Source organism: Gossypium hirsutum, chromosome D12 (genome assembly GCF_007990345.1).
Source record: "Gossypium hirsutum isolate 1008001.06 chromosome D12, Gossypium_hirsutum_v2.1, whole genome shotgun sequence".
Classification (NCBI taxonomy): Eukaryota; Viridiplantae; Streptophyta; class Magnoliopsida; order Malvales; family Malvaceae; genus Gossypium; species Gossypium hirsutum.
The window spans coordinates 43,509,092-43,535,908 of record NC_053448.1 but is presented as its reverse complement, the minus strand read 5'-3'; the positions used below and the strand labels follow the sequence as shown (position 1 = coordinate 43,535,908).

The following is a 26,817-nucleotide window of genomic DNA, read 5'->3' as shown; positions in this document are numbered from 1 at the left end:
TTTTACTTGATTAGACTCGAATGAATGCTCACCCCTTTAGCATGACTTGTTTTTACAATAATTTTTTTATGCATATAGGGCGAAGTCAAAACTATTGATAAAGGGGCCGACATATATATATATGTCTAAAGTAAGGTTGAGCATATTTTAAAGTATTTTTAAATTTGAGATAATCTTAATTACTAATTTTTTTAAAAAATAAAATAAATTAAATACTCAATTTTTATTATATATTATAATTATTTAACTTTATTTTTACCTAATTAATATTTAATTACCATTTACTTACATATTGCAATTACTAAGCCTTATTTTTACCAAATTAATATTTAAGTATTACTTTGTATTAGTTTATCAAATTAAACTAAAAATGTTACTAAATTTATCATTAAAAAATTATAAAGTCTATAAAAAATCCAATTTAAAAAAATTTGAAGGGCCATACACAATTTTATCCTTTTTTTAAACACTAATTATAATATTAAAATAAAATATTTTAAAACTTCAAGTAACTTTTAAGAAAATTTTAAAAATTTTAGGAGGTCGAGGCCCTGCCAACTCCTAAATTATATCACCATCAACGGTAAAAGATGTAGGCCTAGTTTGGGAGAGAAGTTAAAATTTTCAGCTTTTGAAAAAAGTGTTTTTGGGTCAATTTTTGGCTTGAGAGAAACACTTTTCTCTCTCAAAAAACAGCTTATTTAGGAATATTTTTGTCCCAAAAATGTTTCCTAGAAGCAATATTAAACAGACCCGTGGGTAGACAAAAACCTCAATACCCTTAGGGAAAATTTTCTTTTAAACTCTAAAAATGTTCCACAAAGAGAATAAAGAAAAAAGTGTCGAAGAGACCTTGTAAAGGTATTATACTATAGCGTTGAGTATATTTTGATTATTATTACACAGAATAAAAATATTTATTGTTAAAAAAACGAGTAAAATAATTGGTTTTTTATAACATTTGAAAAAAAAACTATGCAATTTTTGTGTATCTGCGAAATAGTTTCAATAAAAGGTAAGTTAATATGCAATTTGTTTAAAAGCTCAAGAAATTTATCATATTGTTATTTTATGCGGTCTTGCATCAATGCTGCCAGATATGAAATTCATAGTTTGTATTCTCTAACCACCGGCTTATGTTCTTTCTTGCTTTCCTTAACCTTATCGTTTTTCTCAACGACTTTTATAGTCAGCTTCTTTTCAGGCTCGACTGACCCTTCCACGCTTCGAACAGTGATTGTGTAGATTTGCGTATTTGGGTTAGTTTCAGTGTTACTAGGTAAGCTACCTTGTTGTCTTTTCGAAACTAATTTAGCAAGCTGTCTAGTTTGATTTTCAAGCCCTTGAATCGATGCTTGCTGATTTTTCAGAGCTGTCTCAATATTTTGAAATTGAGTTTCGAACACCAAAATAAATTTAGCTGACATCTCCTTAAAGTTCTGTTTCTTTTCTTACTAATAAGGTTGCTAAAAACTCGGAAGGGTTTGTGACCTTTAATTACCTTGACCACCTCAAGAGAAATTTGGATGATTCCTCCATCCTGATTATAGTTATTGCTATAGGGGTTATTTTAAGGTCTAGAATTGTTACCTATAAAGTTGACTTGCTCATGCTCCATTTTAGAACTGAAGGGTAAACATTCCGGATTGATTATCTCCACTCCAGTTGCATCACGTTGCATTAACGGATTCATCGTGTTATTGCAACTCAAACCATCAGTCTTCTTACTCAGTGTTTCCACCTGACTTACCAAAATAACAACTGCATCTAAATTAAAAACATCGGCTACTTTAATCGGTTTTGTTCTCATGGCTTGCCACTGATAGTTATTCAGTGTCATCTCTTCAATAAACTCTTGAGCTGCCTCAGGTGTTTTATTATTCAATGTTCTGCCAGCTGCTGCAGTAATTAGTTGCCTAGTCGAGGGATTCAAACCGTTGTAAAAGGTTTGAACTTGTAACCACAAAGGTAACCCATGATGAGGACACCTTCTTAGAAGATCCTTAAATCTCTCCCATGCATCATATAATCTCTCCAAATCAATTTGAGAAAAAAAAGATATGTCATTCTTCAACTTAGCTATTTTAGCGAATGAGAAGTACTTTAACAGAAACTTCAGTCATCTGATCCCAAGTCGTGATAGAACCTCATGGAAATTCAACCACTGTTTTGCCTTGCTTCTCAAAGAAAATGGGAATAACCGTAAGCGTTGGCATCATCAGTAACACCATTGATTTTGAAAATGTCGCAAATCACTAGAAATTTAGCCAAATGAACATTTGGATCTTCATCTTGTAACCCATCAAACTGGACATATTGTTGTACCATCTGAATTGTGTTCAACTTCAGCTCAAAATTGTTTGCAACAATAGTCGATCTGATGATACTCGATGCAGCCCTAATCAGAGTAGGTTTAGCATAATCAAACATAGTATGAGGAGTAGGAGGTGCAGGAGGTTGTTGATTATTTTGATTATCATCCATCTCCATAGTAATATCCTTTCTCTTGATCGTCTATTACAATCTACTGACATTGCTTTGCTTCTCTAACCTCTCTACGATTTTTGCGAGCAGTCTTTTCAATCTCACTATAAAAAATTAACAGTTCCAACGAGTTTCCTCTAGTCATAATCCAAATGAACCTGTTAGAATTAAACAAACGAAAAATTAGAATGTAAAAATTAAATTAAAAACAAAAAATATTAAAATAAAAATAAAAAATGGCTAAATTAATTAAAATAAAAATTTCCTAATATTTTAGTCCTCGACAATGGCGCCAAAAACTTGATATCTATGAAACCAACTAAAAGTTCGACTAAGGCAAGTGCACCTATCAATTAATAGTATAGTTATCGTGAGCAAATATATCATTCCCACGAAGACTAAAAGTACTAGTAATTATCATCTTTCTATTATTCAACCAATAAATTTGAGTGATTGATTAAAACTAAAATTAACTAAACTAATTAACTAGGAACACGACAAAGACCAAATCAAGAAAATAATCGAGTAAACAAACAATAAGCGAAACAATATCCAGGGAAGAATTCACCTAGACTTCATCTGTCACTAACAATCTAAATTACGCAATTTCTTCACTTAGTATCTTAATCCATAGAAATCCCTAAATTATGGTAATATCTCTTTTTAAGAATAAGAGCAACTGACTCTAGGTTGATTAATTGAAATTTCTTTCTAATTAAAACTCTTATTATCGCATTCGCTCGATTTATGGATTCCCCTATTAGATTTGACTTTAGTCCAGTAGATTTATGTTGTCCTATTTTTAGAATTGCATGCAACTCCACTCAATTATGCTAGATCAACTCTTAAATAGGGTCTATTCCTCATCTGATTTAAACACATCAAACATGGATCAATAGTCTAGAAATATCAAATCAAGAATTAAGCACACATAATTGAGAACAATATCTTAGTCTTTATTCCATAAAATAGAAAATCAAACGACATAATTCATCATAGGATTCATCTCCCTAGGTATTTAGAAAATTAGTTCATACTTTCAAAAACACACACACGCAAAACATAATATAACCACAAGAAACAAAGAAATTCATGATAATCTCCAAAAAAACCAAATGAGAATATTCAATCTTGATGGAAATCTGCTTTAGAATCGGCTTCAAAGGTGTTTTTCGAGTTGTTTCCTTGAGTATTTTATGACAGCTCTCTCCTATCTTCTTGTTTATTTCATATATAGGTCTCAGAATACCCGAAAAACCCTAAAAATTGTATTTTTTCACTATTCGGAGTGTAATTCATGAAATCGAAATAGCCTGCCATATGGCCATGTGCAGCCCGTGTAGCTCACACGATCGTGTGGAATGGTCCAGCCCATGTTGCTCTTGTAACTTCCTCCGATTTTCTGATTTTCGCTCCTTTTACTCCCAAATACTCTCTTAAGTATAGAAATATGGATTTAAAGGATTATGAGCATAAAATTCACCATTAACATCGAATAATCACCCAAAAACACATCAAGAATGGGGCTAAAAACATATCACTTTTAGCACCTTTCATCCATCTTATAAAAATATCAGTTTTATATTTTAATTGTTACAAAAATAATAATTAATTTTACTTATTTTTAACATATAAAAAAGCTTTTTAACTTATTTTATATACAAAATTTAGAATACACTTTGTATACATTACTTTAATCAATTTCATAAAATGTTGCAGCTTAAATTCATATACTAATAATCCTATCTTATCATTAGATTGTAGAAATAAAATAAAAATCCAATCCTATTGTAACAACTCGTTTTCAGTGAAATTAGAATAGTGGTTTCGGGACCACAAATCCAAAGTCGAAAACATTTATTTTATTATTAATTTATGGTCTATAGTATGATAAAAATTTCGTATAAAAATTTCGTTAAGAAATTTTACTGTTTACATACCTAATTTGATAAAATGGACTAAATTGCGTAAAGTGCAAAAGTTGAGTTCTAATAGCTAAAGGTATTAAATAGCTATAGAATTTTAAATTGGAAGTGCTTATATAATAATTAGCCATTAAAGTTGTTAGTGGATAAGCATGAATAGTCATCATTGGAAATGGAATGAATTATTAAGGTTAATTTTGGAAATTAGTGATTAAAATTATGATAAATAAAATAAAATAGACTATTATCATCATCTTCAACCAAAAAAAAGAAGAAGAAGAAAACCTAGCCATGGAAGCTTGAAAATTTCAGCAAGCTTATTTTGCTCAATTACGTATGAATTTTTGTCCCGTTTTTGATGATTTCTATGTTTTCGAGATTGTAGTAGCTTAATCTAGCTAGCTCGGGGATTAATTTGCAAAACTGTTAAAGTATTAGGGTTTTTCCATTGACGAATATGCTTGAATTTTGAAGTTTGATGATAGAAAATGAATGGTTGTTGTTAGATAAATAATTTTTGTAAAGAGATTTTTGGTAAAATTATCAATTAGGGGTTAAATTGGAAAAAGTGATACATTTATGGTAAAATTTGTGAATTTTGTGAAATATATGGGTTTCTATTAATATGTATAAAAATCGGCTAGGCTTGAGCAATGATTAAATTGTATGAATTTTATTTTTTGAGCTTAGGGACTAAATTACAAAGGAATTAACAGTATAGGGAAAATGGTAATTTTTCCAAAACTTCATGTTGGATTAAATTGAATGAGAATTATATTGAAATGAGTTAAATTTATTCGTATAGATCCTGTTAGACCTCGTATAGAGTTAAATCGAGGTAAATAGAAAATATTAGATAAATCGCCTCTGTGTTTACGTATACTCGTCGAGGTAAGTTCATGTAATTAAATTGAGTATTTATATGTTTTAATTGAATCATATGAATGTGATTTGTATAATTGCCATGTATAAATATCGATCGCACATTCGACGATTACCAAGTCCCGTTTGAACCTTAGGAATTCATAGGATACAAATGACATGTCATTAGGGTTACCGATTTGGTTGGGGTCCTGCATGTGTTGTGGACACACCACAGCTTGTATGAGCTTACCGATTTGCAGCTCGTGACAGCTTACCGATTCTCAGCTCATATGAGCTTACCGATTCACAGCTCATGAGAGCATACCGATTTTCAGCTCGTATGAGCTTACCGATTCACAGCTCATGAGAGCATACCGATTCATAGCTCGTATGAGCATACATGTATATGAATTGATGGATTACAGTTTAGTACACCTCGTGTGTACTACCCTTGTATCCAACGATATTTTAAATGGTTCAACGAGCAATGTTCTGTTATGAGACAATATGAGTTCGTTACAAACTATTACAGGTATATACATGAAATACATGGAAATGATATTACATGATATAAACATGAAATGGATGATACATGTATATGAAACTTGCTTAGTGATTATGTTCATCCATGTTTATTAGCTACTATATGTGTTTTACATGGCTAACATGTTGAGGATATGTGTTTAGGCTTTTAGCCAAATTGGTTTGGATATGTTTTGTATGCTTACCTTAAATGTGATTAAATGGTAAGTTAATTTCTTTGTTATACAAACTTACTAAGCTTAAATGCTTACTCTGTGTTATTTTTTGTGTTTTATAGTAATTCGGAAGCTCGTTCAAGTTGGAAAATTGTCAGAGCTATTTCACACTATCCATCGGCTTTTTTGGTACTTTCAGTAAATTAATTCCAGTTATAATGGCATGTATAGGTTAATTTGGCCAACGATGGCATATTAGTGTTTTGTTGAGATTAGCCACTTAAATGGCCTATGTTTGGTATATTTTGATGTATATATATGTGTGTGTGGTCTTATCATATTGATATTTGTTAGAATGGTATATTTGGTACCATTTGGGATTATGCATTTATGTATTTGGTTATTTAGGTAAGTTTGGATACTTGGTTGACATGTTTTTAAATGGTCATTTAAGGTGCCTAAGGGAATATTGGTTGTATGTGGTGATAATACATGTTTAAGACTTGATTTTAGCTTGTTTTGAATGCCTTGTTATGGCTTGTTGATGTGCAATATGTTGAGATTAGGTTGGTGTCAAATTGAGTGAGAAATATGGCTTGAAAAATAGCCTATTTTCGTCCACACGGGAAGAGACACGGGCGTGTGTCTCAGCCGTGTGCTAGTGACACGGCTGTGTGTCCCCTGTATCTTCTTAAGAATGCAAGTCAGTATGCTCACACGGCCTAGCACACGGGCGTGTGAGTTGGGCGTGTGACCCAAGTTAGAGAGTTACATGGGCATGGACACGGGCTGTGACACGGCCGTGTGTCCCTATTTTGAATGCCCACACGGCCTGAGACACAGGCGTGTCTCTTGACCGTGTGAGTCACACGGCCTAGCCACACGGCCGTGTGACCCCTGCAGCTTTGAAAAAATTTCAATGTTTTCTAAAAAATTCTTTGAGTACCCGATCTAGTCCCGACTTGTTTCTAACGCGTATTTTGGGCCCCAAGGGCTTGTATAATGGACAATATGTTTGATTTCGATTGGTTTCTGAAATGAATGTTATATGATATGAAATGTCTGTTTATTTGATTTGTAAACTCCGGTAATGCTCCGTAACCTTGTTCCGGCGATGGATACGGGTTAGGAGTGTTACACCTATGACACTACTATTTAAAAATAAAATCTAAGATCTTTGAGTAAAGAAATAATCAATAAAAAAATCTTATGAAATTATATTATAATAAAGATTATTAATTCGATCGACTTCAAATGATAATCTATGATTAAGGGATAAACGTCACCATGTCTTTGAAAGGGGAGAGCCGTTGGGTATTTAATTGTCTTCATCAATATGTCGATTTAAATTGAAATATTTTTAAATAAATTAAAATAATAAAATAAGACTTGTTAATTTGATTAACTCAAAATTTCTTTACGATCGAATACTTCACCCGTATGATAGAGCATGGCATGCACACTACAAAATGGAGATCAAATAACCAAAAATGACAAGAGAAAGACCAAACAGGCAGTAATTTCCTATGTTGTGATGGGCCCTTTGCCCCTTTTGAACTTGTCATTTTCTTGTCGTCCAAAATCATCTATATATAAAAATAAATAAGGTATTGTATTCTCGAGATTACTAAATTATTAATAAATTTACGTTTTGGTCATTATATTTTAAAAAGTTATAGAAATAGTTATTGAACTATTCTAAAATTTTCATTCAAGTCATTTGGCTGTTAAATTCGATATTGTATGGCCTTCTCAGTTCGAACAGCCTACACCAATCGAAAACTCTTCTTCCCCTTCTCTTCTACAGTTCAATTTTTTTATGAAACAACTTTGAACGTCACGAACTTGCGAACTAAAAGCCAAATAATTTTTTCTCCGATCTACGACACTGATCGTCAAATTGACTTGAATCTAAGTTTTGTTCTTCTACTTATCGATATGCATTAATCCACTGCACCGATTGTCAAATTATCGGTTGGACCTTGACAATTTAATGACTCCAATAAAAAAAAACTTTAGAACAGTTTAGTGACAATTTTGTAACTTTTTAAAGTTGTGTGATCAAAACGTAAATTTATTAATAATTTAGTGACTTTGAGTGTAGTTTACCCAAATAAATATTAAGTAAAAAGAATACATTTCATAACGATCTGCTAATTTAATTAAAAACTTCGTATATCTCAGTTGCTTGCATTAATATAATAATGGAGAAAAATGTCATATTTTAAGGGGAAACCATCCAAGAAATAAGTACCGATGCTGTTGTTGTTGAACAAAGCTGTTAAACAAAGAAACCAAAAATGGCTGCCTCGTATTTATATTATTATATATATATAATAGCTATGTATATATATGTCATAATTATATTTTGGTCCACAAAAATAATGTTGTTTGTGAGCATGGATTTTTTTTTCTTTTACTGTTATATATCATTTAATCATATATTATTATCACCTAACTTTGCTAACTGTGGGACGTTTATACCTAACACTACTCGATTATCATCTCTGGACTATTTTTCTGTAGTTTATACCTTTTCTCTTAGCAGCCATGCATGGCCCATGAGAAAAGATTAATGTAACCTTTTCTCCATAAATCAAGCAATGGTTTACGAGTTGTAAAGGGATTTTTTTGGGTTATAATCAATGAGGTTTTAAGTTTAAGCTATGGAGTTGCAAATCATGTTGGGGAGATATATGGAGATAGAGACAGACTATAGAGATTTATGGAATATTATCAAGTATTCACGTGCTTTGGCGGTCTTTCGAGGGCCCTTCCGGTTTATAAGATTAGAGTTTTTAGTTGAAAATTTGTAATTATAAAATTAAAATTATAAACGTTTTGTAAGCAATGGATTCAGATATCCAGATGCGCATCTGTTATTCGAAAAATCAATGCGGATTCGAGTAATAGATACCTAGGATATCTATTTGCATTCACTTCAAATCCATAATGAATAGTAATTTTAAAGTTCAAATCAAAATATTATTCGAAAATACAATACCCAAATTCATAAATAAATATATATATATATTTATAGATCTCAAAATTTGCAATCCAATTCGTCATACATAATTTTGTCTCTAGTTTCTATCAAGAGCTTTAGTGAATTCACATAATGAAAATGCTTTGGAGTATTTGAACTGGCAGAATCGTGCGCAAACTCTTTTTCAAAACTCGATTATCACTCTATAAACCTACCAAAACTATTGATAATAATGAAAGATTGCTCGAAAGTAATACCAAACATATCCATGTATCCATAAGTAGAGTGGAACCACATCAACAATAAGAAATCACAATAGAAAAATGTAGTGATTATATAAAGGGGTTTACAAGAGAGAGATGGGGGTGAAAGAACGTTAACCGCTCCACAAGGGATCCTTGTGTTTGGTTTGGTGGGTTAACTTTTTCACATTTTTGCATGTGCTTATGTTCTTGAATCATATGAGAGATTGAGTGGTTACGTTCCCTATTCGCAAAATATGCCTTCTATCACGCTACCATTTAACTCCTATTTTACTCTACACACTTTACAATTATGTAAGTATTAATTTTTAATTGCCTAACTCAATTGATGTAAAACTAAATTTTAAAATAATTAATAAATATCACTTATACTATTATTTGAACTTATGATTGAATTAGTATCACGAGTCAATCTGGCACCAACTTGATTACAGAAATTATAAAAATATTCTCTCGTATTTAAAAAATAATATATTATTTGAGGATACTTTAATCTTTTAATTTGAGAAAACAAAAAAAAAATACTTATGATGGGATTTGAATTCACACCTATGCATAAAACCTTAAATTTAGCACTCAATCAAAGTTTTATTTTGAATTGTTTATATATTTTAATTTTACTATGTACACTTTATTACTTCAATCAATTGTATATCTATACTATTATTTAAGATGATGTCACGAATTAACTCAACATCAACTTAGGATTGATGACAACACCATATTAAATAATTGCATTCATTTATTTTTCTTAATTTAATGCATTTATATGTTTAAATTTCGTTTCTTGATCTATTTTTTATTTTAATATTATGCATATTTCATGTGTTATTATTAATTAGTTTTAAACCATATATTTCATTCTTTATTATATGTTATTTTGAAACACAAATATGTATTGTAAATACGTGGTTTCCAAATGCATACACGTGTGATAGAGTTTCTAGTGTTAATAAATATCAAGTTAATTAATTATTGTGTTAGCTGGCTAAGTCTTAGCTCAATTGGTATCAACATTGTTGTCAGTATATGAGGGTGGGTTTGAGCGTACTAAAACACATTTATCTTCCTATTTAAATATTAAGGAAATGCTATGAGTAGTTTTAGGCATTTGTATAACAATAAATAAATATGATGTTAGGATGTGAGTTTCATCATTTGAAAAAAAAAACTCACTTTACCATTTGGCTTTAAATAAAAGGTGGGAACAACTTTATTTTATCAAGTCTTTGGTGAGAATGAGTGGCGTACTCAAAGACAAAGAAAGGAAAAAGTGTGAGAGCAAATAGCTTTGTTTTAGCTTGATAAATTTTAATAAACTCTTCTTATCAGAGGTTTTGAATTGATTTTTTGGGTAGTGGTTAGTAGATTTGAAGATTTTGGTTGTATATAATGAAATTTTCCATTTAAGTATTGTAGCTTTGAAACTTCAATTTCAAAGTCAGTCTTGCTTTGATGATATTCTTAGCTTTTCTCTTTAGTTAAGATTAATTGTTGAAACTTTGTTGGAGTTATATGTTTTTTGTTGTGGCTTTGTATTATCTTGTAGCAAGACCTTTTGAGTATAGTCGAGTTTTTTAATGGACTTTCAAATCCCATTGTAATAGCATATTTTTAGTGGTGTCAGAAACGGTGGTTTCAGAATTTCATTTTTGATAGGTGAATCCGTAAATATTAAATATCATTATTTAATATTTACGATATTAGTATAAAGTTTAATTAAATTTTGGTCTAATAATTTTGGTGAATTGTTAGTTAATTAATGTACAATGACTAAATTGTAAAAAGTGGTAAAATGATTTATTATAAATTTTTAATTAGTTAAAGGACTAATTAAGCAATTAGACAATTTTTTAGTGGTAGTTAGTGGAAGTTGATGTATAATTCCACTAACATTTGGTCAATTAAATTTAGTATTAAGGTAATTAAGGTTTAAGTTAATTAATCAAGTTTTATTAATTTTAACCTAAGTAAAAATTAAAAGAAAAATAAAGCCAGGTGTGTTCATCTTCCTCCCAAAACTGATTCAAAGAAGAGCAAATAGGGTTGCTATCTTCCAAGCTTAGTTCCTTTAATTTCTAAGGTAACTCAAGTCATTTTCTTATAATTTTTATATTTTTGTCCGAAAGCTTGATTTAGCTAACTCGTGTACCAATTTGTGAAATTGTTAAAGTTTCTAAAAGTTTTCATTGATGATTTATTGAAGTTCTTGATTTTAAATGGTTAGATTTTAAGCTTAGAAGTGAAAAAGGACTAATTTGTAAAGACAAAGTTGTTAGTTTTGAACATATGAATTAAAGTATAAATATTTCAAAATTGGTATGAAACTTCTATAATTATTAATAATATAGGGTTGTAGAAGGATGTAATTGAGATCGGTTTCAAAATCAAAGCTCAAAATTGAAAGTTATAACAATTTCGGTTTTAGGGACTAAATTGAATAAAATGTGAAACTTTAGAGAACATTCAAAAAATAAAATTAAACTATCATATGCATAAAATAGTATGTTATAAAGTATTTAGAATTGATAAATTGAAATGAATTATCATATAAATCGAGTGGCCAGGCCCATGAGTAGGTCTACTATAAAAGAATCAGAACTCTATCAATTTCAAAAATTAGCAACTGAGTAAAATTAATCACAAGTTAATATTTTTCATCAATTTTACAATTGACAAAAACATTAATGTGATTAATATGAATTAAATTATTCTGATTTTTCTGAGCGGGACTAATTTGCTCAATATCAAAATTGAGAGGACCATAGAGGTCTTTTTACCTATTAATTATTATATGCAGATAATGGAGTAGAATATGAAATTTTTCTATGGTGACCATGCTCTACGTTTAGATCTTATAGCAAAAACCAAAGAAATAGTTGCCGCGAATGATTACTAAATGACCCTTTCACCTATGGCCAAGAATGAATTTACTTACTGTTCTCTTTTGAGTGCCTATAGTAAGAATCTTAAGAAAGATGACGAAGCCAGAACAATCTTTTAGGGGTTGAATGAAATTTTAATTTTTTATTGTCTATATCTTTATAATTTTTAAAGGATTAAATCGAACTTTTATAATTTTAGGGGGCTAAAGTACAATTTTATCTTTACTAATTTAAAATTTTTTAAAAAAAATTTAAAGGCTTAAATAACAATTTTACATTTTAAGGGGGCCGAAGCCCAAGCTAGCCCCTCTCTAGATTTGCCATTGAATGACGAGGCATTAGCTCTCTTTAAGCTAATGAATGAATTGAAGCTCATCCACAGTGATTTGCCTTTGAACGATCTCATGCAGTTGTACTTGAAATTGGACAACCCGAGAAGGTTCCTGAACTCATCGACGAATTGAAGCAGCGAAACATTCCGCGGAGTAGCTACACTTTCTGATTCTTGTTGTGGAGCTACGTGGAGTTAAATGACATGGAAGGTGTAGAAGCCCAAATTTGCCCGGCCCGCTAGGAAACCAAACCAAATAAAAAAAAGTTACAGCTTATTTACAAAAAAAAACAGCAGAACCAAAATGGCCCAATAATAAAAAAAAACCCTAATAGCCCAAAATGGCCCAAACCTAAACTATTTTCAGCAAAAAAAAAAAGGAAAACAAACCCTAGCCGCCGCTCATCATAACCTTTACCACGACCTACTCTTTTGTAGCCACCTCTGCCACCACCGACTCTACCCCCGCTTGTGCCTGCAAAGAACAGAGAAAGAAGTGACGACAATAATAAAATAAAAACTTGTAAAATGGCTATAAAAGCCAAGCAAAAAACCATTTGTAACTTTTTTTAAGAAAATAAAAAATAGATCCGAGCAAAGAAATAGAATGAAAAAAAGCAAAGCAAAAAAAAACTAGAAACGTGCAAGGTTTTTGTTCTCTTGTTTTCCTACTTTCGAATTTTTTCTTTTTTTTTTCTTTATTTTCCATTTTTTAAAAAAGTATTTTATAAATATATATAAAAAAATATAAAAAATTTACCTTTTTTCGGCCACCGTAGACAGCGGCGCCATCACCGATGACTGGCAGCCAGCGCGGTGGCGGTCGAGCGGACCCATGACCGGAAATCGGGACTGTTGAGAGAAAAGGAGAGGGATTTTTAGTTTTTTTTTTATGAAAGGGTGTGAAATGAGTTTTTTTTGAAAAAAAAAATTGACTTAAATAGGCCTCCAAAATGACGTCGTTTTGGCCTGGCCTCTCAGGCACCAAAACACCGTTGTTTTAGGGAGGCTGACTCGAATCTGACCCGACCCGCCTGGCAGATCTGCGTGTTTTTGATGAAAGGATTAATTTCGCCTTTAGCCCTTCCACTTTTTAATTATTTTGCAATTAAGTTCCTTTTATTTTTTTTAATTTCGCCCTGTAATTTATTTCGATTTTCAATTTGGTCCACCTTGAAACTGTGCGTTTTTGAGGGTGGGGTTTATTTTCCATTTGGTCCCTCCTTGTTATTCTCACATTCAAAATGGTCCTCCCTTTTTATTTATTTTCAGATTTGACCCTAAATTTTGTTTTAAAATTCAATTTAGCCTTTTTTTTTGTTATTTCGGTTACTTTATTGTTAATATTAATAAATTTGATGTTATTATGATGATGATTATTATCATTTATTATTATATTATTATTATATTTACTTATTTAAATTTTAAATATATTTTTTATTATATATTTTTATTATGTAATTACTTATATCTTTTGTGATTTTTAAAATATAGATTATTTACTATTCCATTATTAATATTATATATATTTTTTAAATGTTTTAGTTTTTGTTTGTTTATTTACTTATTGTTGTATATACATAATTGATTTTTATTTTATTTTATGTTTTTACTCGTGTTATTTTTACTTACATTATCATATTTATTATTCCGTCATGCATATTAACACCATACATCAAAAAGAAAAATTTTCTAAATAAGGAAATATTTTGCGTTTGGAAATCTGAGAAAACGTACCCTAATGTGTTGGGTTTCGATTTCTCGTTTGACCAAATAGCCAAATATCCTCTTTAAATTTCAAAGTATGGATTTTGGAAACCATAAGGTGATCTTGGTTTCGAGGGTTTAAAGTATCATATCTTAACGTGCTGGATGTGATATTCTTTCGGAACAAGAGAATCTTAGATTCAAACCCATATTATTCAAAAACTTTTAGGATCGTATTTTAAAAAAAAGAACTCTTCAAAGTTTTCAATTTTCGACACTAAGACACTAATTAATCAACTAGGAACCAATTTTGGGCGTTATGAGGGTGCTAATTCTTCCTCGTATGTAACCAATTCCCTAACCCGTTTTTCTGAATTTTGTGAACCAAAATTGTTGTTTTAATAAAATAAAATTGTTTATTAAAAAAACTATTTTACGAGGTGACCCGATCACACCTCATCAAAAAAGATTGGTGGCGACTCTCATATTTCTTTTCGATTTCAAAATCCAAGTCGACCCCCATTTATCAAAAAAATGGTCTCGACAACTTAGCGACTCCACTGGATATCTCAAGAGAGTCAAGCCATAAATTGATTAATTTTTGTCTTTTTGTCGAAAGTTGAAATTTTTGTTTTTAACATATGATCCTCTCATTGCATTTCCTCTGTTTTGAGTTATATTTTTCATCATGTTCTGTATTTTATTTTTATATCTCCGCACATTGCATTGCATGACCGTTGGTCACACCCTTCTAAGTGGGAGTGAGAAGCTACTCCTTCGTGAGGTTTTCACCTCCGTGTAGGATAGTGGATTGCTTCCGGGATACATCTGTACCTATGTCTTCGTGAGATTTTCATCTCCGTGCAGCCATAGGGAAATGTATTCCCCTGAACTAAACTAGGTCCGTATGAGCTTATAATAGGTGAGCATCGAGGAATCTGCTGGTTCGGGTACCTTCACCCTAGAAGCCAAACCACATATAGTGAACCTTAGGAACTTGCCCTAGGTAGAACTACGCCAAACCATAGTAGTTACCCAAATAGGTGTTTTATTATTTCTTGTTTGTACTGAATTTTATTTTTATACATGATACTAACTTGTTGTGTTTTGTTTTGACTGCATGGCATTTTGACTACATGGTATTTCATTATAAAAGGCGTTGATTCACATTCGGTTACTAGATAGAAAGCTTATCATGGAAAGCGAATTTCTTGATAAAGTGGAAGATAATACGGTTGTCTGAATATGGTCAGAAAAACGTAACTCAAAAAGGTGATAGTCTGACGAAGGGGTACACATCAGAATTATGGGACTTCACTTGTATTAGCGTAACTCAGAAAAATCTCCAGGAGTTGAAAGAAATATGGGTCCAATGGGATGATGAAGTGAAACAGTTGTTTTACTGTAATTATGGGGATTTGTATTATTTGCTTGACATCAAGGTGGATGAGCATTTATTTCGAGCTCTGGCCCAGTTTTGGAATTCTGCTTATAACTGTTTCACCTTAGACAAGATAGACATGGTGCCTACTGTGGAGGAGTATACAGCCTTACTTCGTTGTCCGAGGATCCAAGCAGATAAAGCTTATTCTAAAGTTGCCAATTTCCTAACTTTTGTAAAGAAGTTAATGAAAATCATCAGAATGAGTGAGCAATGGGTCACGGCACGGATCAAACAAAAAAGAGAAAACAAATGTGTCCCTTGGAAAAGTTTACGAGATCTGATTTTGGCACACCCTGATACAAGGAAAAAGGTCGATGTTTTTGCTTTGAGTATTTACGGGTTGATTATTTTCCCTAAAGCATTAGGACATGTAGACAAAGCAGTTACAAATTTGTTTGATCAACTTGATAAGAGAGTCACACTTGTCTCAGCAATTTTGGCCGAGACATTCAGATCTTTGAGCGTATGTCGGAGAACGGGTGAGGGAAGATTCATTGGTTGTGCACAACTCTTGTTAGCTTGGTTCTACAGTCACTTTTATAAAATGGATAAGGTTTCTTATCAAGTATTCTTGAAAATTATTCTCCATTGAAAAAATTAACGACGACACCGAGACGTAACGACATTACAGAGAAAGATGGATGGCGATCCTTTAAAATCTCCAAGATGAAGATATTAAATAGAAAACTCCTTGGATGGTGCCTGACGAGATTTTGTATCGATGTGGGAACTTCGACTGGGTCCCTTTACTTGGAATTTGGGGAGCTACCGGATATACCCCTTTGCTCGTATTAAGACAATATAGATCAAGACAGTTCATACCAGCAACACAATGGCTGGCTCAGTGTGAGTTTTCTTATAAGGGTGATAACTACAAGAGAAAGATTCGAGAAATGTCTAGCGCTTGGAAACAAATTTACTGGATAAAAAGATTTACCATAGGAGCAATGACAGCTCTCGAATATTATGGGTGGTGGAGTAAGAGGGTAAATGACAACATTCCCAGGCCGAGAGAAGAAGGCGTTTGATCGATAGAGAAATACCTGCAAGTGGTCTCATTTGAGATAGAAATCATAAAACAAGATTTTGAAAAGAGAAATTCATAAGGAAAGAAGATAGAACAGTTGGAGGAAGAAAAAATGCTTTTGAGATTAGATGTTGATGTTCAGAAATTAGAAACTGAGAAATTAAGAAAATGGAGGAATAAAGATGAGAAAGATCTGGATAGTTTGAAGACAGACTATAAGAAGTTGCGGTTATCAATGAAAATCGCTGGGTTGGGGAAAACTTCAGAGTAATGGCGTCAAGAGATTCGAGAGGAAAAGATTAAGGCCGATAGGTGGGAAAGAAAATTTCAGGAGGCTCAAGCGCAAAATGAGACTTTAGAAAAGGGTTTGTCAGAAAGCCAAAATGAAAAAGGTAAACTAAAAGCTAGAATGGTTGAACATGAAAAATCTCTTCATCATTATCGAAATCGTAATTCTGCGATAGAGGTAAGAGTGAGCTTAAGTAAGATCGAGGAAATGAAAAGAATAGTAGAAGAATTAGAGGCAGTATTACAAAGCTGTGAAATTCGGATTGAGCTCCTTGAAGTAAGTGAAGAACGTCAAAAAGAACAGCTTCACTTTTTTCAGAACCTGGTTAGAAATAGAGATCATATTATGAGAGAAGTCGTGTTTCAAATCCGAGAGGTAGCTGATCACCTGCAGACTTTGGCAGTGCAAGTCAATACGCTGAGCGTGAAGTATGAATTGGAATCAAATCGAGGACAAGAGTTAGCCTCGTTACTTAGGAGATTAGAGTTCTGAGCATTAGGGCAAAACCTTATCTGTAATTCATCTTATGTAAAGAAAATTATTTTCTAGTAAAATTTTCAAAATGAAATTGAATTAGAATTGACGCCTTTTGCATTAATTCATGCATTTCATCATATCATATGCATTAACAACGATTAAAAGACCCTAATTAGATAAAATTATTTCAGTTAATCTGGAAAACCAACACCCTTACGGTACTCAGACAAAATCGAAATACATGGATCAAAGATTGGAAAGGCTTGAACAGCTCCAAAAGGATATGCATGACCAAATACAAGGGCAGTTAGAAAAAATTCAGCAATATATGACGAAAAAGATACTAGAGTCCCAGAGGAACATGGTGGCTCAGTTAACACAGCTATTGGCTGGAGGAAATGACAAATGAAAGGACCCCATGGTTAATGCTGAAGAAGGAGATAATGATGGACCCCTCTACCCTCCCGGCTTTACTCCTCCACATGTACAACCCTAAGCTGATGTACACCCACGAAGGTCCTCTGTTACAATCAAGCCTCAACAGCTTCAAGCTGGTACCTCAATGCCAATGAACTTCCAAATCAGATTAGGTCCTAACCCCGGAGAGAACCCTACCAATCCCATCGTACCCGATTTCGACGAAGTGGCTGAGAAGGAGAAAACAAAGAAAGAATTGCCAAAATAGCTGGAGGAAAGATGTAAATGACTCGAAGAAAAGTTCAAGACTATGGAAAGTATTGAGAATTATCAGGGGATTGATGCTAAAGATTTGAGTTTGGTTTCAGATTTGGTACTCCCCCATAAGTTCAAAATGCCGGAATTTAAGAAATACAATAGGACTAGTTGCCTGAAGCTCATATTACCATGTTTTGTAGACGTATGACTGGATATTTTAACGATGACCAGCTGCTTATACATTGTTTTCAAGATAGCCTCACAGGGGCTGCATCTAAGTGGTACAATCAATTAAGCTGTACCAAGATTAGTTCATGGAGGGACTTAGCACAAGCATTTATGAAACAATACAGTCATCTAGCAGAAATGGTCCCTGATAGAACCACCCTGTAAAATATGAAAAAGAAGTCTAATGAAAGTTTTAGGCAATACGCGCAAAGATGAAGGGAGGTTGCCGTTCAAGTCCAGCCACCGCTCCTGGAAAGAAAGATGACAATACTCTTTATTAACATACTGAAGGCATCATTTATCACACATATGTTAGGATGTGCCACAAAAAGCTTTTCTGATATAGTTATGAATGGTGAAATGATTGAAAACGTCATAAGGATTGGGATGATTGATGCTGAAGAAAGTAACCGAAGGTCAGCTCCGAAGAAAAAGGAGAATGAGGTGAACAACATGAGTACATATAACAAGGGCTGCTCGAAATCAATTATGGTGAATCAGCCAATAAATGTGGCTACTAACCAACAGGGTTCATCAAGACAAGAGTCTGGCGCAAGACAAAACACTGAGAAACCCTAGTTTACGCCAATTTTAATGCCATACAGGGAATTATATCAAAGCTTGTTCGACGCACACGTTGTTTCCCCTTTCTACTTAAAACCCCTGTAACCTCCATACCCCAAATGGTACGACACGAATGCACAATGCGACTATTATACGGGGATTACGGGGCATTCAATAGAAAATTTCACAACATTCAAAAAGTTGGTTGAAAGGCTGATCAGTATGGGCGTTGTCAAGTTTGATGATTCACCCAGTGCGGAAAACCCATCACCTAACCATATTGATAATGGGGTAAACATGATAAGTGGAAACATGGGGAGAAAAATCAAGGCAGATATTGTAAAAGTAAGAACTCATTTGAAATGGGTTTGGAAGAGAATGGTAGAATGAGGGTTAATCAGTTCGAATTTAAAAGGGAGATGCGAGGAGATGAAAGATTATTGTGAGTTCCATCATGAAGAAGGGCACGAAATTCAAGAGTGCACAAAATTTCGAGACTTGGTTCAAGGTATGATGGATGACAAAGAAATAGAGTTCTAAGAAAAAATCTAGGAAGAAGGAAACATATGCGCGTCGAAACCAACGAAAAGAGTTTCAAAGATAAACCATCATGTGGTCATCATCTCATGACTAAGGAATAACGAGGCAGGAGTACCAGTAATGCCAAAGATAATAATTAAGAAGCCTGCAGCCTTCCCTTATAAGGATAACAAGAAAGTTTTGTGGAATTATACGTGCAACACAACTGTCTAAGGAAGGGAAATTTCAGCCAGTACTGTAAAAGAGGATCAGGGTATGGGTTCTTATACGCATAGTGGGAAACGCTACGATTTGATAAATTCTCCAGCCAAGCATGCAAAAGGAAAGACCATAGTGACGGAGTAAAAGAAGGAAAAATAGCCGAGCTTGTGTTACCTATTACCAAACGAGTAAAAGAGGAAGAGGCCAAGGAATTCCTCAAATTTCTGAAGCACAGTAAATATAGTGTTGTGGAGCAATTGGATAAACAACTAGCCCACATATTCATGCTAGCCTTGCTCTGAAGTTCAGAGGTACATCGAAGGGCGTTGATGAAAGTGCTAAATGAAACCTATGTGGCCAATGACATCTCTGTCAACAAGTTAGATCGGCTGGTCAATAACATAAACGCCGACAACTTCATCTTCTTTAACGATGACGAGATACCACCTGGAGGCATGGGGTCTACTAAGGCTTTGCATATTACCACCCGATGCAAAGGGTATACCTTGCCAAGAGTTTTGGTAGATAATGGGTCAACATTAAATGTATTGCCTCTATCCACACTTAACAAGCTACCTGTGGATAGTTCCCACATGAAAACATGCCAAAATATAGTGAGGGCATTTGATGGCATAGAAAGAAGGGTCATGGGAAGAATCGAGATACCCTTATTGATCGGCCCAAATATGTAAGAGGTGGATTTTTTCATAATGGACATCAAGCCCTCCTATAATTGCCTATTAGGAAGGCCATGGATACATTCGGTGGGGGTTGTACCATCATCGTTACATCAGAAGCTAAAGTTGGTGTCAGAAGGTCGACTGGTAATAATAAACACCAAAGAAGACATCATAGCAGCTGTAGCTAATGATGCGCCGTACGTGGAAATTAATGATGAAGCAATTGAATACTTCTTTTGATCTTTGGAGTTTGTAAACGCAATATTTATTTTTGAGGGGAGCAAAATTTTAATACCGAAAATATCTAAAACCACAAAGATGGGGTTACAATTGTTAGTGGAAAGATGAGCCTTACCCGGAAGAGGATTAGGGAAGTGTTTCCAAGGAAGAATTGAGACTCCAGTGCTGAAAGAAAAACAAAATCGCTTTGGCTTAGGATATAAGCCAGACATAAAGCAAAGAAGGAAGAGCTAGAAAAAAAGGCAAGAAAGAAGAAGGGCATGCCTAAGTGTGGAGGAAATTAAATGGGAACCAATGATAATTCCCCACATATCTAAAACCTTTGTATCAGGGGGAATCATTCATCTTGAGAGAAGTGTGCCGATGGAAGAAGGCATCAATACCATACATGAAGGTGCAAATGAAAAAAGGATTCTGTTAGATATCCATCCTTACGAACCTAGGAGTGTTCTAAATAATTAGACTGCAGAAGAAATACCTGAAGTTTTTAAAACTTTCTCAGAGTAATATTCAAAACATGCTTGTTGTTTTAGCCTAGAAACAATGAGAACTTTTTTGTGAAATGGGCATATATCTGAATATCGTTATTTTAATGGAATATACCTTTGCAATTATTTTTGAGCAGATATTCTTTAAAGATTCTTTCATTATTTTCGTACGAATAATCATTTTGGATTCTTTCATTCTCTTGGATTTTCTTCTAAATCGTTATTTCATTAATTCATAATCATACCATACAAATAAGTATTCTTAAATTCATACATTCTTTGTATATTCTTTGGTACCTATAACAGGTCCCCAAATATCAATGACATGAGTGACTCTACTATGAACTCGGAAAATCCTTTTCAACGGGATATGTGTTTAGAGGGATCTCATGACTTTAAAGATAACATAGATCGTAACCTATCTCCAGACTTGTTGAGGATGGTAGAGCAGGCTAATTTTAAGTATCCATTTACAAACAACGGGCTCAATAGCCCAAATAAACCCAAAACGGAAAAATAATTTTCAGAAACCCCTAGGGTTTCCAGAATGACTCCAGCCGCTGCAACAGTAGCCTCCCACACGCGCGCCTCCACGCCACGCTCCTCCGTACGGCCGTACCTGCAACAGACACATAAACAACAGCAAAGAAAAAGCCAATAACAAAAAGCCAGATGATAACAACAAAAAAATTATGGATTTCTTTTGTATTTTTCATTTTTCTGGCTATATAAAAGCCAAATATGCATTGTAAACGGACACACAATATCAATACACAAAAAAGAATAAAAAAAGAATAGACTAAGTTTGGAACGTGTTCTTTTCGTCTTTTTCTCTCTGCGTTTTTTTCTTTTCTGTTTTTTTATTTATTATTAATCTTGTGTAATAAAAAAATAAGGAGGAAAAGGGACTTACCTAGTGGTCTGTGGACTCCCCGTCGGCTCAAATCGTCGTCTGTGGCGGAGCTATGACGAAAGAGTAGCGGGCCAGTGGCGGCAGGGGGATGGGTTTCAAAACCCTAGCAGAGGAGCAGCAATTTTTTTTAAAATGTATAAGCTGCAAATGTTTTTTTTAGAAATTTTAGTTTAAATAATGACATAATACGACGCCGTTTTGAGCTAGGGTTTCTAGAGCCCAAATGACGCCGTTTAGCGACCATACCCGATGACCTGATCCAACCGCAGCTAGATCCGCGCGTTTTGGTATGGGGAGGGATAATTGCGCGCTCAGTCCTTCTTACTTTGCGTTGTGTTCCAATTTGATCCTTTAAGTTTTTTTAATTTCGGGCAGCATAATTTGTTGTGGATTTCATCTAGGTCCATATGCAACGCTGCGTTTTGAGAGGGGTTGGGAATATTCTCCTTTCAGTCACTCGTGTTATTCGCATTTTGTAATTTGAACTTTTCCTTTTATTTATTTTAGATTCCTCCCCTGAATTACTATTGTAATGCCAATTTAGTCCTTTGTTTTGTTATTATTGCTATAAAATTATTTAGTTCATTATTATTACTTTTGTTATATTGGTATTACTATTACATTAGTTCACATATTTACTCTTTTTATATACGTAAATTACTTTATTATATATTGTTATTTTAATTCCTTTTCTTATCTAATATATTAGTATGTTAATCTAATATTATCTATATATTTTTAATAATTTCATTTTTATGATAAATTTTTAAAATTTTTATGTATATATACTTTTGTGCTTTTAAAATCAATAATATTTTATATAATGCTATTTTATAGATATATAATTTGTATTAATTTATTTTCGATTATGATACATATATATACCTAATATATCATTGATTTCACGTTTACGTTTTTTTTTACTTATTTCATATATAATTTATATATTTTAAAATACTCCATTATATACTTCATTTATCTCAACCTTTTCATACGTACTATTATATATACTATTCTATGAAGTTTTTCAATCCCTATGCATTACTTATTTAAATTAACATATGTATATTTGCTTCAAAATTCATCTAAATATTATTATTTATATAGTATATCTTTAAAAAGATTGGTTAATAATTCGTTTAATTTTTGAATGTTGTATGATGTGAGACGATTGCTATTACGCGTATTGTGTTACTTGTTCATATTATTTGATTATTTGTATTCATTAGTGTATATTTTGGTCCATGAATTATCATTTCGCGTTACATTATCATTCCGTCATTTTTTTAAAAAGGGATTACATTTTATTCGAGCATTAAAATTGTTTTATTTGTAAATAATGCAAATACTCAACATTAGGAATATTCGAGAAGATTGAGCCCTAACGTATTGGGTTCCAATTTTCTTCGTCGAATCTAAATAATCGAGAATATTCTTTAATCAAAACACATGAATAAGAAACTCATTCTCGGGAATTCGATACGTTGTGTCCTAATGCATTGGACCTGACATGTCGTTTTCTCGAGATGAGGATTTTTTCTAAATAAAAATAAAGGCAATATTCGAAACTTAGGAATTTTGTAAAATCGAACCCTAACTTATTGGGTTTTGATTTTCTCACTTGACCCAAATAATCAGATATCCTTCTCAAAATGCATAAGTTTTAAAAGTCAAAAGATAAATTTTATTTTGAGGATTTAAAATGTTACACTGTAACTTACTGAGTGTGGCAATTTATTTCTTTGAAATAAGTGAACCTTATCACCCAATTCATTTTATTCAGGATAAAAAAATCGTATTTTAAAAATTTTTCAAAATTTCGACAGTAAGGCATTAAACAATCGATTTGGTACCAATTTTGGGTGTTACGAGGGTGCTAATCCTTCCTCGTGTGTAACCGACTCCCGAACCTGTTTTCTCAAATCTCGTAGACCAAAATCGTTTTAAGGTGAGCCGGTCACACCCCAATAAAGGATCGGTGGCGACTCTAATTTTTATTCTTTAGTCGATAACTAAATTTTTGTTTTTTTCAAAAAAGTGGTTTCGACACCCTGATCTGGACAACACGGAGATTGAGGCAATGCATGCTCTATCATACGACTTGGTTAATTTCAAAATTGGACCCTTTAAAGTATATGATGGAGTCAACTGCGTTTGATATAGTCTATGTAAATCAAAAGGCTGTCAAAGGGAGTGCGATAGCAGACTTTTTGGCCAGCAGAGCCTTAGAAGACTATGAACCTATGAATTTTGATTGCCCGAATGAAGACTTGATGTATGTGGCAACTGCTGAAGAAGATTCTCAAGAAAATCACCCTTGAAGGCTAAACTTCGATGGAGCTTCGAATGCTGTAGGTAATGAGATTGGGGTAGTCCTTGTATCCCTTAATGGAGATCATTATCCTTTTACCAGTAAATTCGATTTTGATTGCACCAATAACATGGATAAATATGGAGCTTGCATCATGGGAATCCAGGCAGCCATGGAGTGAAAAATTAAGATATTAGAGGTATACGGAGACTCGATATTAGTGATATATCAGCTCAAAGGGGAATGGGAAACGAGAGACCCAAAATTAATCTATTATCGGAGATTGGCTCTGGAGTTAATCGAGGAGTTTGAGAGTATCACTTTTTGCTATCTCCCATGAGAAGAAAATTAGATGGTTGATACTTTGGCTACCTTAGCCTCTATGATCCAAGTGAACAAACTAGAAGACATGAAGCATATTCAAATCAGCATTTATGATACCTCGGCTCATTACTACAGTATTGAGGAAGAGGAAAATGATAATCATCCTTGGTACCAAGATATACTACGATATGTGAAGAATCGTGAGTACACTGATCAGGCAACAGAGAATAATAAGAGGACATTGAGGTGGCTCGCCATTGACTACGTCTTAGATGGAGAGATTGTATATAAGAGGGGAAAAGATCAAGTATTGTTGAGATGCGTGGATACTGTGGAGGCTAAGAAAATTTTGGAAGAAGTCCATAAAGGTATCTATGGAACGCATGCCAACGGCTTCACGATGGCCAGACAAATTATAAGATTCGGGTACTATTGAGCCACCATGGAAGGAGATTGCATTAATTATGCCAAAAAGTGCCATAAATGCCAAAATTATGGTGACAAAATGCATGCACCTCCTTCACCTCTTCACGTTATGACTTCTCCATGGCTTTTCTCCATTAGGGGATGGATGTCACCGGGCCAATATCACCAAAGGATTCTAATGGACATCGTTTTATCTTTGTGGTTATTGACTATTTCACTAAATGGGTGGAGGCTGCTTCATATGCTAACGTCACGAAGTCAGCAGTTAGCAAGTTTTTGCAAAAGGAGATTATATGTCGATATGGGATGCCTGAAAAATTATATCTAACAATACGCTGAATTTGAACAACAGCTTAATAGTGGAAGTTTGTAGTCAGTTCAAGATCAGACACCATAATTTATCACCGTATCGCCCAAAAATGAATGGTGCCGGGGAAGCAGCTAACAAAAATATCAAGAGAATTGTAGGGAAAATGACTGAAACTTATAAGGACTGGCATGAGAAATTACCTTTCGCTCTTCTTGCATATCGAACATCTATTAGAACTTCTACTGGGGCAACACATTTTTCTCTAGTTTACGGAATGGAGACAGTGTTACCCATTGAAGTTGAGATCCCTTCTCTCCGGGTGTTAGCTGAGCTAAGGTTAGATGAGGCTGAATGGATTCAATCTCGATATGACCAGCTGAACCTGATAGAAGAAAAGAGGCTAAAAGCTATTCGGTACGGTCAGATGTATCAGAAACGAATAATGCAAGCCTATAACAAAAAAAGTTCGTCCTAGAGAATTTCATGAGGGGGACCTGGTATTGAAAAAGATTCTTCTTCTACAAAAGGATTTTAGAGGGAAATGGATGTCAAATTGGGAAGAACCTTATGTTGTGGAGAAGGTCTTTTCTAGAGGAGCTTTGATCTTGAGCGATATGGATGGTAAAAGCTTGCCAAATCCTGTAAACTCGGATTCAGTCAAGAAATACTTCACTTGAAGAAAGAAGACCAATGTGAAAACCTGCAAAAGGTGCTTGGAGTCCAAAAAATAAAATAATAATAGTAAAATCATGAAAAAATGAAAAAGTAAAAAGGAGAGGCCAATGTGAAAACCCGCAAAGGACGCATTGAGACCAAAGGGGATTTGAGTTGAAAACCCGAAAAGGGCGGCACAAATTTTGATCAAATTAGGGCATGTGGTGATCTTGCTATACCTGAATCAACAAGAAAAGGTAGGCGACATCTTGGGGCATCGACAGAGTACTGTAGATCTCCTAAACACATGTCAAACTCAGAAAGGTCTTTAGAAAGTTTGTACAGAGAAGTTCAAGCTGCGATATCTGGGGCACCTAATCTTCATACTATTTATATTGAATTTGTTATTCTTGGTATATTTCTTTCTTTTTCAAGATACGTGTTCCCAATCAATTCCTCTTTATTCTTATTATCCTTGATAATTTATTCATTTCGAGCTATGCTCCCAAATCAGTTCTATCTTTATCCATTGTTATGATCTTTTTGTAAGTATGTTGTATTTGAATAATGATTAATGGACTAGTAATAATTTCACAAAGGAAGTTTTATATATTACTCTAGAAGTTTCTAAATAATACAGGAACCTGAAACAGGACTATTGTTTAGAACGTACTAAGTTAAAAGATTGAGATATCTAAGAAGGAGAAGTCTAAATTAAGACTATCCATTCGAATTTTATTGTCAAAATATTTATTGAACAAAATGACAAGATGTCATGTTGGTGACAAAGCTTCAATGAACAAACAAGCAATGATCACCAAGTGATAAGAAGAGGTTTCTCGGAATAGAAAGATCTACAATTGTGCATAAACATTTGGTATGA

At 33.4% G+C, this 26,817-nt stretch overlaps 1 non-coding gene across 1 annotated transcript; it reads left to right on the top strand.

Moving 5' to 3' along the window:
* Positions 1–1,970: 1,970 nt before the first annotated feature.
* LOC121224868 (small nucleolar RNA R71) lies at positions 1,971–2,077 on the top strand. Its single transcript, XR_005922611.1, has one exon. It is a non-coding gene; the product is annotated as a small nucleolar RNA R71 (small nucleolar RNA).
* Positions 2,078–26,817: the final 24,740 nt, after the last annotated feature.